This window comes from Lissotriton helveticus, chromosome 3_1 (genome assembly GCF_964261635.1).
Source record: "Lissotriton helveticus chromosome 3_1, aLisHel1.1, whole genome shotgun sequence".
Lineage (NCBI taxonomy): Eukaryota > Metazoa > Chordata > Amphibia > Caudata > Salamandridae > Lissotriton > Lissotriton helveticus.
The window spans coordinates 587,614,219-587,627,268 of NC_136061.1; the positions used below are offsets into that span (position 1 = coordinate 587,614,219).

The 13,050-nt window shown below is 47.9% G+C and overlaps 1 protein-coding gene across 1 annotated transcript in view; it reads left to right on the forward strand.

Annotated features, from left to right (window-relative positions):
• Positions 1-13,050, forward strand: part of UNC80 (unc-80 subunit of NALCN channel complex) — a 2,761,828-nt gene that overhangs the window by 595,863 nt on the left and 2,152,915 nt on the right. The window lies entirely within an intron of this gene.

The following is a 13,050-nucleotide window of genomic DNA, read 5'->3' on the forward strand; positions in this document are numbered from 1 at the left end:
TGTCACATGGCTAGGTGTGCATGCACACATGTGCATGCACACCTGGAATCGGTATTTTACCACCCAATTGGATTGGGTGGTAAAATACCGATTCTTAAAGCCCTGTGGCACTCTGACATTTGCCAGCTACATCTGCATTTACAGAATCGGTATTTTACCGAGTCTGTATTTACCGATTCGGTAATTTTACCCAATCGGTAAATACAGAATCGGTAAAATACCGAGTCTGTAAATGCATGCCCTACATCTGAAAACCCTAATACCGGTCGGAAACGGCCAAAATCGGCCGTTTCCGACCGGTATTAGGGCTCCTACATCTGGCCCCAAATGCCCAATCTTAATCCCACCCAAGTAGGAGAAATTATTGCTAAGGCCAAATCGGGATCTCAGTTGAAGTCTTTCCCGTTTCAGTCCTAAAAATGGCTCATGTTGTAATTGCAAACAATCTGACTAACATTTTGAGCTCAGTTTTTAGTGCAGGCTACTTTCCCAATTTGTGGAAAGTTACATCTATTCTACCGCTCCTAAAGAAGCCCAATCTAGATTCTGATGACACAAACAACTTTCGTCCCATCTCCTGGCTCCCCCTACCTGCAAAACTACTTGAAAAGGGTATGAATATACAACTCTCAGATTATATCACTGAGCATAGTCTGCTTGATGACACACAGCACGGCTTTATGTCCGGTTATAGTACAGAATCTGCCTTGATTGAGTCAGTCGAGGATATTAGAGAGGCTCTGAATAACGGAGGAATAGCTGCCCTTATTCTTTTGGATCCGTCGGCTGCCTTCGACACTGTCCACCATGTTATTTTGGTGGAACGGTTAGCTGGTATGAAGGGGTCAGAGCGGAATTTGCTAAAGTCTTTTTTGGAAGACAGGATGCAATTCGTAGCTTAGAACCATTTAAGTCAGAGCCTATCTTTCTCCCTTGTGAAGTGCCCCAGGGATCCTCCATCAGCCCAACTCTCTTTAATGTTTATATTGCAGCCTTAGCACCGATTATCAAATCATTTGGTTTGGCCTTAACATCATACACCTAGGTCACTCAGATTGTCGTAGCGGTTACCAAACAACCTAATTGTATTGGTAAGAAACGTCATGACTGCAGACAGGACCCACAACAAGACTGATGCTGGTTGGAAGAATCCTGCTGCATCTTTAACCCAGTGCTTTTTTAAAGACCCACAACTCTGTGGCCGTGCATCCTCTGAGTCACCAAGGACTCAGCCTGCATCCTAGCCTGAAGGTATTTCCCTTAAAGTGAAGGAGTCACTTCCCTGCTTCAGTAGACACCTCAGCGTCGACGACCAGTTTGCTGATCCTGTTGTCCCACGGACATCGCCCGGCTCTGCAACACAGGTGGGGGTTTGTTTGTTCTCTAGAGGCCTGACCAGTCTTCCCTGCAAGTTGGGAGACTGTAATCTTTATCCAGCCAACGTAGACCGCCTCCCTATGCACCATGTCTGTTTGGCACTACCTAGGCTTGTTGGCTCCTACAACCGAAGGTCTTCAAGCTCCTAGCAGGCCATTCCTCCTGCACTGCACAGCTCCAAGCCTGTTGTCCTGCCTGCATCCTCTGCACCGTGGCCCTTCATCTTCTGTGTGCTGCTGGAAATTCCTTGTGACCACCTGAGCCTGCTGCCAGAGGGTCCTTAAGGGGGCTCCTTCAATTCCTGCTGGCTGTCTGGCAAGCTGAGGGCCGGCCCTGAATTACCCCTCCTTGGTTAGTCCCACAGACCTTGCTGGTCTGCAACCAAGCATCTTCTCCTGCAAACTGTTGTTTTGTTTGCCAAGGTTTGTTGGTGGTCCTGCCGGCCACTGACCTTCCTGCCAGTGTGGGACAGTTTGTGAAAGGTTTCTGGGCTTCTGCCGCATCATCTAGCCTCAATAGCTGCTGTTTCTTCCACTCCATGCTATACCAAGAACTTTCAACCAGGGCTGGTATTGTACTCCTGTGCCTCCTGGTCATTTGAATTTTGAATTTTAATGAATTTATTGAGCGCACTGTTACCGGAGCGGTTTCCTGGCGCTAGACAGCGAAGAACCAGAGGGGTAGGGAACGGAAGCTATACTGCTGGAGGGCTGGGGAACAGGAAGGTTTTGAGATGTCTGCGGAACTCAGCGTATGAGGAGGAAGCTCTGAGAGCAAAAGGGAGGGAGTTCCAGAAGGAGGGGGCTAAAACCGCAAATCTCGTCCCACCAGACCTCTTCTTCTTAAAGCGTGGAACTGTCAGAAGAGCCTGGTGGGAGGAGCGAAGCTCTCTAGCCGGGAGATAAGGGGATATAATCTCACAGAGAAAGGCAGGGGCAGTGCCAGATCTAGCCTGGTAGGTCATACAGCCCAACTTGAAGAGAGCCCTCTCCTTCACCGGCAGCCAATGCAGCGACTGCAACAGAGGGGAAGCACGATGAAACTTGGGAAGTCCATAAATCAGGCGGGCGGCCTGATTTTGTATCTGCTGCAGTCGGCGGATCAAGTAGTCAGGGGCCCCGTTGTAGATCACATTCCCGTAGTCAAGGCGCGATAGCACCATGGCCATGAGAATGAGCTTCAGGGCAGAAACAGAAAAAAAACGGGAAACCTTACGGATGGTGCGGAGGGAAAAAAAACAAGAAGACACCACCGATGAGACCTGTGTGTGAAGCGAGAGCTGGGAGTTAATGAAGATGCCCAGGGTTTTGACCTTGGAAACCGGGGAGGGGGGGGAACCCAGTGAATCAGGCCAGAAAGACGGGGACCAAGGACTGCAACCACCCCCGGTCAAAACCAACTCGGTTTTGTCGGGATTTAACTTGAGGTGGTTGCAGTTCATCCAATTTTGGATGAAGAGCATTACCCTCTGGAAATTCCAAGCAGAGGAAGGGGAATGGGAAAGGTTAAAGATAAGTTGGAGGTCATCGGCGTAGTTAAACACCGAGACCTCCATCTGCTGTAAAGAAAAAATGAGGGGTGAGATGTATAAATTAAATAGCAAGGGGGACAAAGAAGAGCCCTGAGGAACGCCGCATGTCACTCTACGGGGGGGGGCAGCAAAGCCTGCCAGGTGGACGGCCTGCTCCCTGTCAGTTAGAAAAGACCGGAGCCAAGCATGGGCCGTACCCCGAATGCCCGCCGCCTCGACACGGGTCAGTAAGATGTCATGGTCCACCGTGTCGAACGCGGCGGACAGATCGAGGAGGACCAGGGCCTGGGGGAGGCAGGTGTCAATGCCCTCCCTCAGTTTGTCCATCACTGACACTACCACCTTCTCCGTTGAGTGCAGCGGACGAAAGCCAGCCTGACAGGAGGAGAGGCGGCCGGTGGACTCCACAAAGGAACTCAGGGTCCGGGTGACATGAGCCTCTGAGACCTTAGCCAAATAGGGAAGCAGGGAGATGGGGCGATAATTGGCAGGCAAGGATGGATCAGTGCCTGCCTTTTTTAAGATGGGAATGATGACAGCTGATTTGTGGGCAGTTGGGACAATACCTGAGGTGAGGGAGTGGTTGATGAGAGTGAGTGGGGGGGAATAGCAGCTAGAGAAGATCTCTTTTAGGGCGAAGGCCGGGCCGATGTCATGAGGAGATCCAGATTTGACCCGAGCCAGTAAAGGGAGAAGGGTTTCCCGTGTCAGGGGGGGAAAAGAAGTGAGGAATGGGACAGCAGGGAGCGGTTGAATAATGAGCGGAGTGGAAGAGGAGGAAGGAATATTAGCCTTAATGAGGGCCACTTTCTCAATGAAGAAAGAGTTGAGAGAGTTGCAAAGTAACTGGGAGGGGGGGATTTTGGAGATCACCCTGTCGGAAGCAGCAAGTTCATGTACTGTGGCAAATATTTCTTTAGATTGATTTTCCGCTGCTAGAATTTTGCCAGAGAGGTACTCGGCTTTAGCAGTTAAAATGCCTTGTTTGTATTCCTTAAGGACAAGGTGATACTTAGCTTTGAGGAGGGGGCAGTAATTGCGACGCCACGCTCGTTCTGCTCTACGCGCCGCCAGCTTCTTGTCTTTAAGGAGGGGAGAAAACCACCTGTTGGCGGCGTGAGCTCGCTTGATGGCGACTTTTTTGAGGGGAACAATGCGGTTGCATGCCTGTAGTAACCAGGTGTTAATGGCTGTGAGTTGAGAGGAGAGGGGTAGATCGTTGAGCTCAGGGCAAGAAGCCGCAAGGGAAGAGCAGACATCAGGGAGGTCAGCCTTATCCCACTTTCTAAGCCAGGTGTTTTTGGGCAGTGGGGGTTTAGGCGGGCGTCCGAGGTCAAGTGCAAAGGAAATCAGATGGTGATCTGACCATGGGCAGGGCGAAATGATAGGGGAGTTGGTGGGGATGTTAAGAGTCCATATTTGATCGAGCTGGTGACCAAGGGAGTGGGTGGGCATAGAAAGCTGGGGAAGGAAATTAAGGCTGGTGAGCAGGGTAGTGAACTCCTTAGATCTAGCATCCTCGGCCGGGTCATTAGGCCAATAGTTTAGGTCCCCGAGGAGCAGGACTGCGGAGTTGTTCACTACAAGCGTAGCCAATAGGTCCTCCATAGAACCAAGAAAGTGAGGAGTGGACAGGGGGGGACGATAGATCAAGACACAGGTCAGGGGAACCCCAAATGAAATGGAGCGGACTACAAGACAGTCCACAGCGGGAATGGGAGTGAAGGGAAGAATGGTAAAATGAGAGTCGATGTGGGTAATCAGGGCGACGCCTCCACCTGTCTTTCCCCCAGGACGATCCATTCTGATAGCCGCGTAGGTCGAGGGCAGCATGGCTAGGAGACTCGGAAGAGAGTCATCCCTGAACCAAGTTTCTGTTAGAAACAGCAGATGAGGTTGGCAGGAATCAAGCAGGTGGAATAGCTCTAATTGATGGGCGACTGCCGACCTGGTGTTCAGGAGGATCGCATCGATGGTAGACTGGGAGGTGCAATGAGGGGTGGGGGCGGGGGAGGGGGACCGAGGGACAGGGGGAAGTGGAACATCAAGCAGCTGATGGGATGGCAGATCAGGGCATGACTGAATAAAAGAGGATCTGCACAGCCCGAGAGAGATGATACGCTCCAGCACGATAAGGGCTGGAGGGTGCGAGTGACGGAGTGAGTCATCTTCTGCCTGCTTTCAGGTTCTTCTCATCTGGATTATTCATCCTGGTTCCACCGGCCAGGTCCACAAGATGATGTTGCTGCTGAACATCCACGACCCTCCATTGGCGTCTACGGAGACTTCTGACACCACTTCACCCCTATGCACCCAGGCTCACTGGTGCTGTTATCCATACATTCTGGGTATCCATAGGCGGAGTGACTCTCCAACCTTCCTTGATCCAAGTGGTTCCTTCGGGTTCCTTTGGTAAGGGTCCTAAAACTCTAATTTTCCAACTGCAACTTACCGTGTTGTCCTATGCACGTCTGACCCGGTGTAACCACTCTTACCCGGGTGCCTTGAGGTCCCTTGCTATTCACCATGGGTGATTCCGTGCTACCTCTGGGGTCCTCCAACCTTGGGGTACTAGTCCCATTTTGGTACTCACCTCGCATTCCACTCTTTTAGTATCCGTTTTGACCCCCTGGTTGGGCCCTGAGTGTTTTTCTAAACCACTTACCCCTTTTCTAAGTATTCTGTGGGTGTAATTGATATCTCGGGATACAAGATATACCAAGTTAGTGTCTAGTGTGTAGTAATACATATAAAGTAGTTTCTTATTCACCTGGTGTGGCTCTTTCTTGTGTGAAATTCTTACTGACCGACATAGAGGTATATGCATTTGCTTTACACCCTCCTGGATAAGCCTTAGCTTCTCTCCACAGCTACCCCTTGAGAGCTTTGGTTTTCAGGGACCTAAACACTATCATTAAGGGTTGCCTGGACTCAGTACACAGTGCCTCACCATGGCCTGACACTATATACTGAGTCAGCCTCCTACAGTACCGACGCCAGAAGGTGGTCATGGTTCTTATTCCCCTACTTTCTGGCACCCAAGAAGGATGGAGGCTCTCAGATCTGTGCTTAAGCAACTTCTTTCTCAAAAAGGAGAAGTTCAATATGCTCGTTCTAGCTCAGGTCCTGTCTACCCCAAGTGCTAGATCGTAGCGTTGAACTTGCAGGACACATATTTCCACATTCCCATCCTGCCTGCACACAGGCGTTACCTGCAGTTCATGGTGAGCCATGAGCACTCGCTGTGCTTCCCTTTGGTCTCACCAGCGCTCTTTGGGTGTTCACCAAGGTGATGTCAGTGGTTGCAGCTCATCTGGGAAGATCAGGGGTGGCAGATTTCTCCTATCTTGACTTCTGACTGTTGTAGGCTGTCTCGCTCCAGGCTGCCATCTCCCACCTCCAGACTATGGCCAACCTCCTTCATTCTCTGAGATTCTCTATCAACATGCTAAAGTAAGACCTGACTCCCTCTTTAATGATCCCTTTCATCAGAGCTGTTCTGGACACAGCTCAGTTTTGTGCCTGTCTTCTGGAACGGCGAGTCCAGGATATTCAGGCTATGATACTGATGTGTCAGCCTCTATCCTTGATTTTGGTGAGGCTGACTCTGAGGCTGCTGCGCCTCATGACCTCCTGCATCCTGCTTATGTTTCATGCCCATTGGCATATGTGGGCTCTGCAGTGGGACCTGATGTTCCAGTGGGAGCAGCATCAGGGAAATCTCTCTGACATGGTCCAGATCTCAGAGGGAACTGCGAAGGGCAAAAGGTGGTGGCTTAAGAACCGCAACTGGGTCAGCGGCAGACCTTGCTCCTTTCCCCAGCCAGATCTGATAGTAGTGACAGTTGCATCACTCCTAGGATGGGCGGCCATCTGGAAGAGGTGGACATCTGTGGACTCTGGTACCTACCCTCCATTCAGGGAAGGCTTGTGCAAGTCTTCACAGACAACACCACCGCCATGTGGTACTGCAACAAACGGGGCAGAGTCGAGTTGTGAACCATTTGTCAAGAGTTCCTGCATCTCTGGACATGGCTGAAGCAGCAGGGCATATCCCAGGTGGTTTCATCATCTGGCGGGCTCTCTGAAAGCCAGAGTGGATGAACTCATCTGACAATGCCTATCATATCACGAATGGCGTTTCCAAGTTGGCTCTCGCTCAGACACGCATTTCATCTTGAATGGAGCTCAGGCCTCCTCTATGCCTTTCCACTTATTCCACTCTTGCCCAGAATTCTCAAGAAGATCAGGACCGACTAGGGCCAAGTCATTTATATGGTGCCGGATTTTACACAGAGAGTGTGGTATCCCAAGCTTTTGAGGATGGCCATCGGTCCTTCGATCAGGCTGCCTCTTTGGGAGGCAGCCTGATCGAAGGGAGGATTTTCTGTCGCTGCAGCAGGAGAGGGTTCTCTACCCGAAACTGTCCATGCTCCACCTTCTTGATTGGAGATTGAGCGGTGACAGTTCATAGTTTACGACTGTCCCCCCGAAGACTGTAACATTATCTTGGCATCCAGGCACCCCTCTAGCAAGATAGTTTATGCCATCCCCTGAGCAAAATTTGTGGCATGTTGTTCAGAAAGACACATCGATCCTTCTTCTGACCCCCTTTCTCAGGTTCTGCAGTTAGTTCTTTCCCATGCACAGTATTGCTCTGCTCTGGGGCACTGTTAATGGATATCTTTCTGCAATCTCTGCTTTTCTTTGGTTGCCTGACGAACCTTCCCTTTACCAGTCCCCTATTGTACTTAGGTTTTTGAAGTGTTTGCAATATATGTTTCCACCTGCTTCTCTCATTATGCCCCAGTTGGACCTAAACCTCGTCCTCACATTTCTTATGTGTGATCCCTATTAGCCTCTGCACAATTGACCACTCAGGCTTCTAACCATCAAAACAGCCTTTCTCATGGTTGTAATATCTTCCCAAAGGATCAGTGAGCTGCAGGCCTTGTCAGCCAACCTCCTTATCTTACCATCAACACAGATAGACTGGTACTTCGCACACGAGCTTTCTTTCTTGCGAAAGTGGTCACTCCATTTCACGTAGGACAATCAATCACTACTTTTTACATTCTGCCTCATCTCTCCAAGTAAGAGGAACAACTTCACTGTCTGGACCAAAAAAGAGCTTCTTCATTCTACCTGGTATGCATATGAGAGTTCTGGATGGACTATACAGAAGGGGACCATCTCCCAATGGATCGTTTTCTGTATCAAAATCTGTTACACATTGGCGAAGAAGCTGAGGGTTTGCATGCTCGTTCCACAACAGCCAAAGATGCAACCACTGCTTTACCTTGCAGAGTTCCGGTACTGGACATCTGCCAGGCAGCAAAGTGGGCGTCCCTGCACACATTTACCAAGCACTACTGCTTGGACAGTCAGGTCTATAGGGATGGGCACTTTGCCCGCATGACTTCTTCGTGTGGAATTAGTCCACAGACTCACCTCCGGGGAGGTATTGCTTGGGTACCTATTCTAAGGTAAGGAATCTGCAGCTAAAAGTCTATCACATGAACAACTTACCAACCTTTGGTTACACCTTATCTGGTAGAGACTCTGTATAGCCACAGATTCCTTTAGAAGTATCCCCAGTTGTCATACTGAATCTGGGATCAATGGCCCACACAGACAATAGTGACAGGTGGTTGCCTACAAGGATGGGTTGCATACATAGATGATCTCCACATTCAAGCGACATTGTCAAGAAATGAGCATTCATATCATATCGACCTGCTAGAACTAAGAGCTATCCATCCAGCTTAAAATGCATTCCTAATATCCTCCAGGAAGAAATCCCTCCTTGTGTACCTAGGTAACATGATAGCAGTGTATCATGTGATCAAGCAGGGAGAAATCCTGACCATTGCCTCTTGAAGCACAAACAATCTGGAGATAGTATTAGCGAGAGACTTTAGTATCACAGTGGTTCCTCTGACAGGGATCCGGACTGCAGACTCATGCAGTCAATCATTTCATGAAAACCTCAAATATGCTCTCTGCAACGAGGTGCTACAAAGTTTCTTCATAGAACGTGAATATCTGCTAATAGACTTGTTTGCAGATGCAGAGAATTCAACTGAAGGTAGAACCAACCAGGTTTGAAGGGGAATACTCTTTTAATAGACTGGTCAGGGACGTTTATTTACATTTTCCTCCCGTTTCATTTATTCCAAATGTATAGCTCAAACTGTACCACAACAAGCCTTGATGATCCTGATAGCTCTGAAATGGCCACATCACTGGTTGTTCATTGACCTCCTACATCTGTCTGACATAGGAAGCTGCTGTGCAGACCAGATTTCCTGCACAAAGTTGGAGGCCAGATCCTGCATTGCAAACATCCATTACTGAGTTTAGCAGCCTGAATCCTGAGTTTTTACAGTAGAGTCACCTGGACCTTCCACAAACCTGTATGGAAATTTGACATGAGGCAAATCGTCCTTCCACAAGGACATCATATGCTTTCAAGGGGAAGTGTTTCTGCACCCAGAGCCGGTCCTAGGCCTTCCGAGGCCCCGGGCGAAAGGGAAGATGTGAGGCCCCTCTAATTGCATATTGCGTCGCAAGAAGTGACATCACAGAAAGTGACTTCACAGGACTTTTGATCCTAGTTATTTGGCATCACTGAAGCAAACTAATGTGGATATCAGTAACATGGACAAAAAGTAGAGGGGATGGAAAACAGGTGAGCAAATATCCATGAGTGTAACACTTGCTGGCTCCTTGAATGATTAGTTGGACATGCCCCCAAATTCCAAAGGACCCAGAGGGTCAAGAAAACAGCAGTATAAATTTCACAGCTTAAAGGCCTCTAAAGTACATATCACAGGACAAGCAAAGATAGCCTGATTGGGAAAGCAGCACAATGAAATTGAAACTGAAGTAAAGTTGTGAAAAATATATAATAAAAACGAGCAAGCATATGTTTAGACATGAGTACTTTGCATAAACATTTTGTCTCTCTATGTTGCATATTTTAGTAAACTTTTCATCCTCTGCGGCAAAAATGTCATGCGAGAACTGTGAAAAAGATATTCACATATTCATTGATTCAAGCATTTTTTGCTGGGACCAGTCTCTCCGAAGTTGATTCACTCAGCAAAACATTATTCCTGATTCACTTTTAGTGTATAAAATGGTTCATTTTAAAAACTTTAAAGGGATAAAAGACCAAACTACGCAATGTGAAGTGACCTTTGAGCAGTCCTTTTGGCACGATGAAAAGGGGACTAGGGCACTGCCTCTTAGGGTTGGGGGTGCCTTTTGAGATCCTAGGTCTCTAAGAGGCTCGGCCTACAAAACTAACTTTGTGGCCGGAAGCATGTGGTTTAAAATCCTTCCTCTCATAAATGTGTAAGTGGAGCTTTATTTATAAGGAGTGTAACAAGAATGAGTGAGCACTGAGATACTAAGCAGCTCGTGTAGCACCCTTATCGTGGGCCACAAGCAATAATTCAGTTGATACAGGACACGTAAAATTGAAGTAGCGCTATGCATTGAAATCCTGTACCTTTGGAATGTTGACTTGTATCTGATCGCCCTTGTGAAACGGGCTCGTCTATTCCACACAATCTATAGAAGGGCAAACAGCGGTACGTTTTTAACATGCTTGATGGCTGCTGCTGTGTTAATTAGTACAGTATTAGATGTTATCCACCTGTGTGGCACTCGTTTCTTGAACCTGAAACGGAGGAAAAGCTCTATTGGTCAAGTGCACCAGCTGAAGTTGAACAACGTTCAGTGCGGGAAGATGCCCATTAAGTGCATGTGTTCACTACTCCCAGGAGTTATTTTATCTGCAGCGGTGCACTGTGTGCGATCTGTTGGCGTGAATCCTAGAAGTTTGTTGCGGAGACTCGGGTGCACCCTGTAGGTCACGAGTTCCATTGCATTGCTGGTAAGTTACATCAGTTATGCAGGATTCAAAGATGGAACTATACATAATGAGGATTGCCCAAGATTAAGACCCGGCAAACTAACGTGAGATCTGAGTGAACCGTCCACAGGTCACTGAAGGGAACTATAGATCACCAAATGGCAGTTGAAGTTCTCTCTATAGTATGTATGCAATGTATAGTCAGCACTGTCTGCAGGTCTTTCTTACCTTAAGACGTACGGTACGTTATGCCAAACAACGGGGCCCGAACCGAGTCCGACTCCCACGCGGCCCGAACCGTCCAACTCCACCCTGCTCTCCTGGCCAGGGAGCACGTAAGGCGTGCATGCTACGCAGCGTCACTGCAGAGCGGGGGCTGACCAAAATGATGTCCAGGGCCGTCATTGGTAGCGCTTTCGCGCGCTACCAGATTGACGGCCCTGGGACCCACATCATTAAAGGCCTGCTGCCCGCGCACTGCGAACTGCGCACGGCACCACCAAGGCACCACCACCACTAAGCTAGGTGGTGGGGTGCGTGCGTGCACGGTGACAGAGTTCCCTAACTGCCTGCGCTGCACGAGTGCGCGCAGCGCTTTTCATCACATTCCCGCAACTTCATGTCGGGCAATACATTTATTGTCGGGCAGGGCCCCCTGCTCCGGATTGGTTTGGAAATGGATTGATTTGCTATTTACTCTGCAAACCAAAAATGTACTTGTCCTGCTCTGCGGTCTACTGCGGGGCCGGCGGCGGGGCCCCCTGAGCGCGAGGCCCTGGGCAGCTGCCCATACCGCCCATGCCTAGGACCGGCCCTGTCTGCACCTGATGTATTCAGAACAACTATGACTCCGTGAGATGTCAGGAAGAAGTGGTGATTTACCGTCTTCATCTATCAAGGTCTAGGTTAACATTTACATCACTTAAGATACACTTTGCTGCATTTACTGCTTAGAGGAAATCTCCTTCACAACCCTCTTTCTCTAGTATTACTGTGATAAATGATTTATTAGGTGGCATTAAAAAGGCATTTCCTCCACCTATATTCCCCTCCCACCTTGGAAATTAAATATTGTAATTTCCAAGTTATGTCCTCCATTTGAGTTGAAGATAGTATGATGTGGGTGGTATGTGCATTCTAGTGAGTGATATTTAGATGAGATTGTTGTTAGATGTGCAAGTATAGTGAGTATATTTGCAAAGTCTTGGTCTGAGAGTGGAAATGATGTATTCAGTGGAGTTTGAGAGACACATGATGGATGGTCTACCATGGCAGCAGGGGTTCTGGCTTAGGTCTTTTTGGTCTCAACATGTCACAACAGATAACACCCTAGTTTTGACCGCCCTTAGACACACAGGTGAGGGACAGGCCTTTGAAGACTTAGGCCCAGATGCATCAAGGTAAAATCCGCTCGCAAAGGGGCCGATTCTCAGAATCTGCCCCTTTGCGACTGGTATTTTTGCATTTGGGATGAATCATCCCAAATGCAAAAATCGCAAATTAAGAATTCTCTAAATTGCGATTACTTGCATTTAAGGAATCTCAAATTGAAATTCCTTAAATGCAATACATCAAAGTTAAAAAAATTAGCGATTTCGCTAATAGGAGTAGCAAATTACCAAGAAGTTCAACTTCATGGTAATTTGCAAAACTTAGAAAAATGCACTTTCAAAGTTTCATGTTGCGCACACACATGCCCTAAGGGCATGTGTGTGCGCAACATATGTGCGCAGATCGATTTCAGGGGTGCAACAGGGTATCCTTTGGACACCCCTGCACCCTTGAAATTGCATTCTCAATTTGCGATTCGCTAATTGCGATTCGCAAATTGAGAATGTATTTCCATTCATTCCTATGGGCCTCACAGGTTTACCATTTGATTGTAAAGATCATTATTTTATTTAGTGTATACTAGGACTTTTCTTAATAAAGTGTAAGATATTGGTGGGAAATCTTGTAAAGATATAAAATGTATTAGGAGTTATTAGCCATTAGAAGAATCGTCTGCAAAGTTATGACTGCTGATTAATTATCAGCCCCTCATCGCCTTTCAATCACCTATAAATCTTTCTGGTCTCTCTGTAGTCAGACGTATCTAAAGACTGCATGAAACTAGTGCAGAGGTGTTGTATTGAGATGAAGAGGAGCCTGATTCCCAGTCTAATGACTTGGAATATTTCAAAATTAGAGAATCTGCAGAGGAAAAACAAATCCATCAGAATTAAACATACACCTGAATAGTAAACTTTGTTTAAAGACT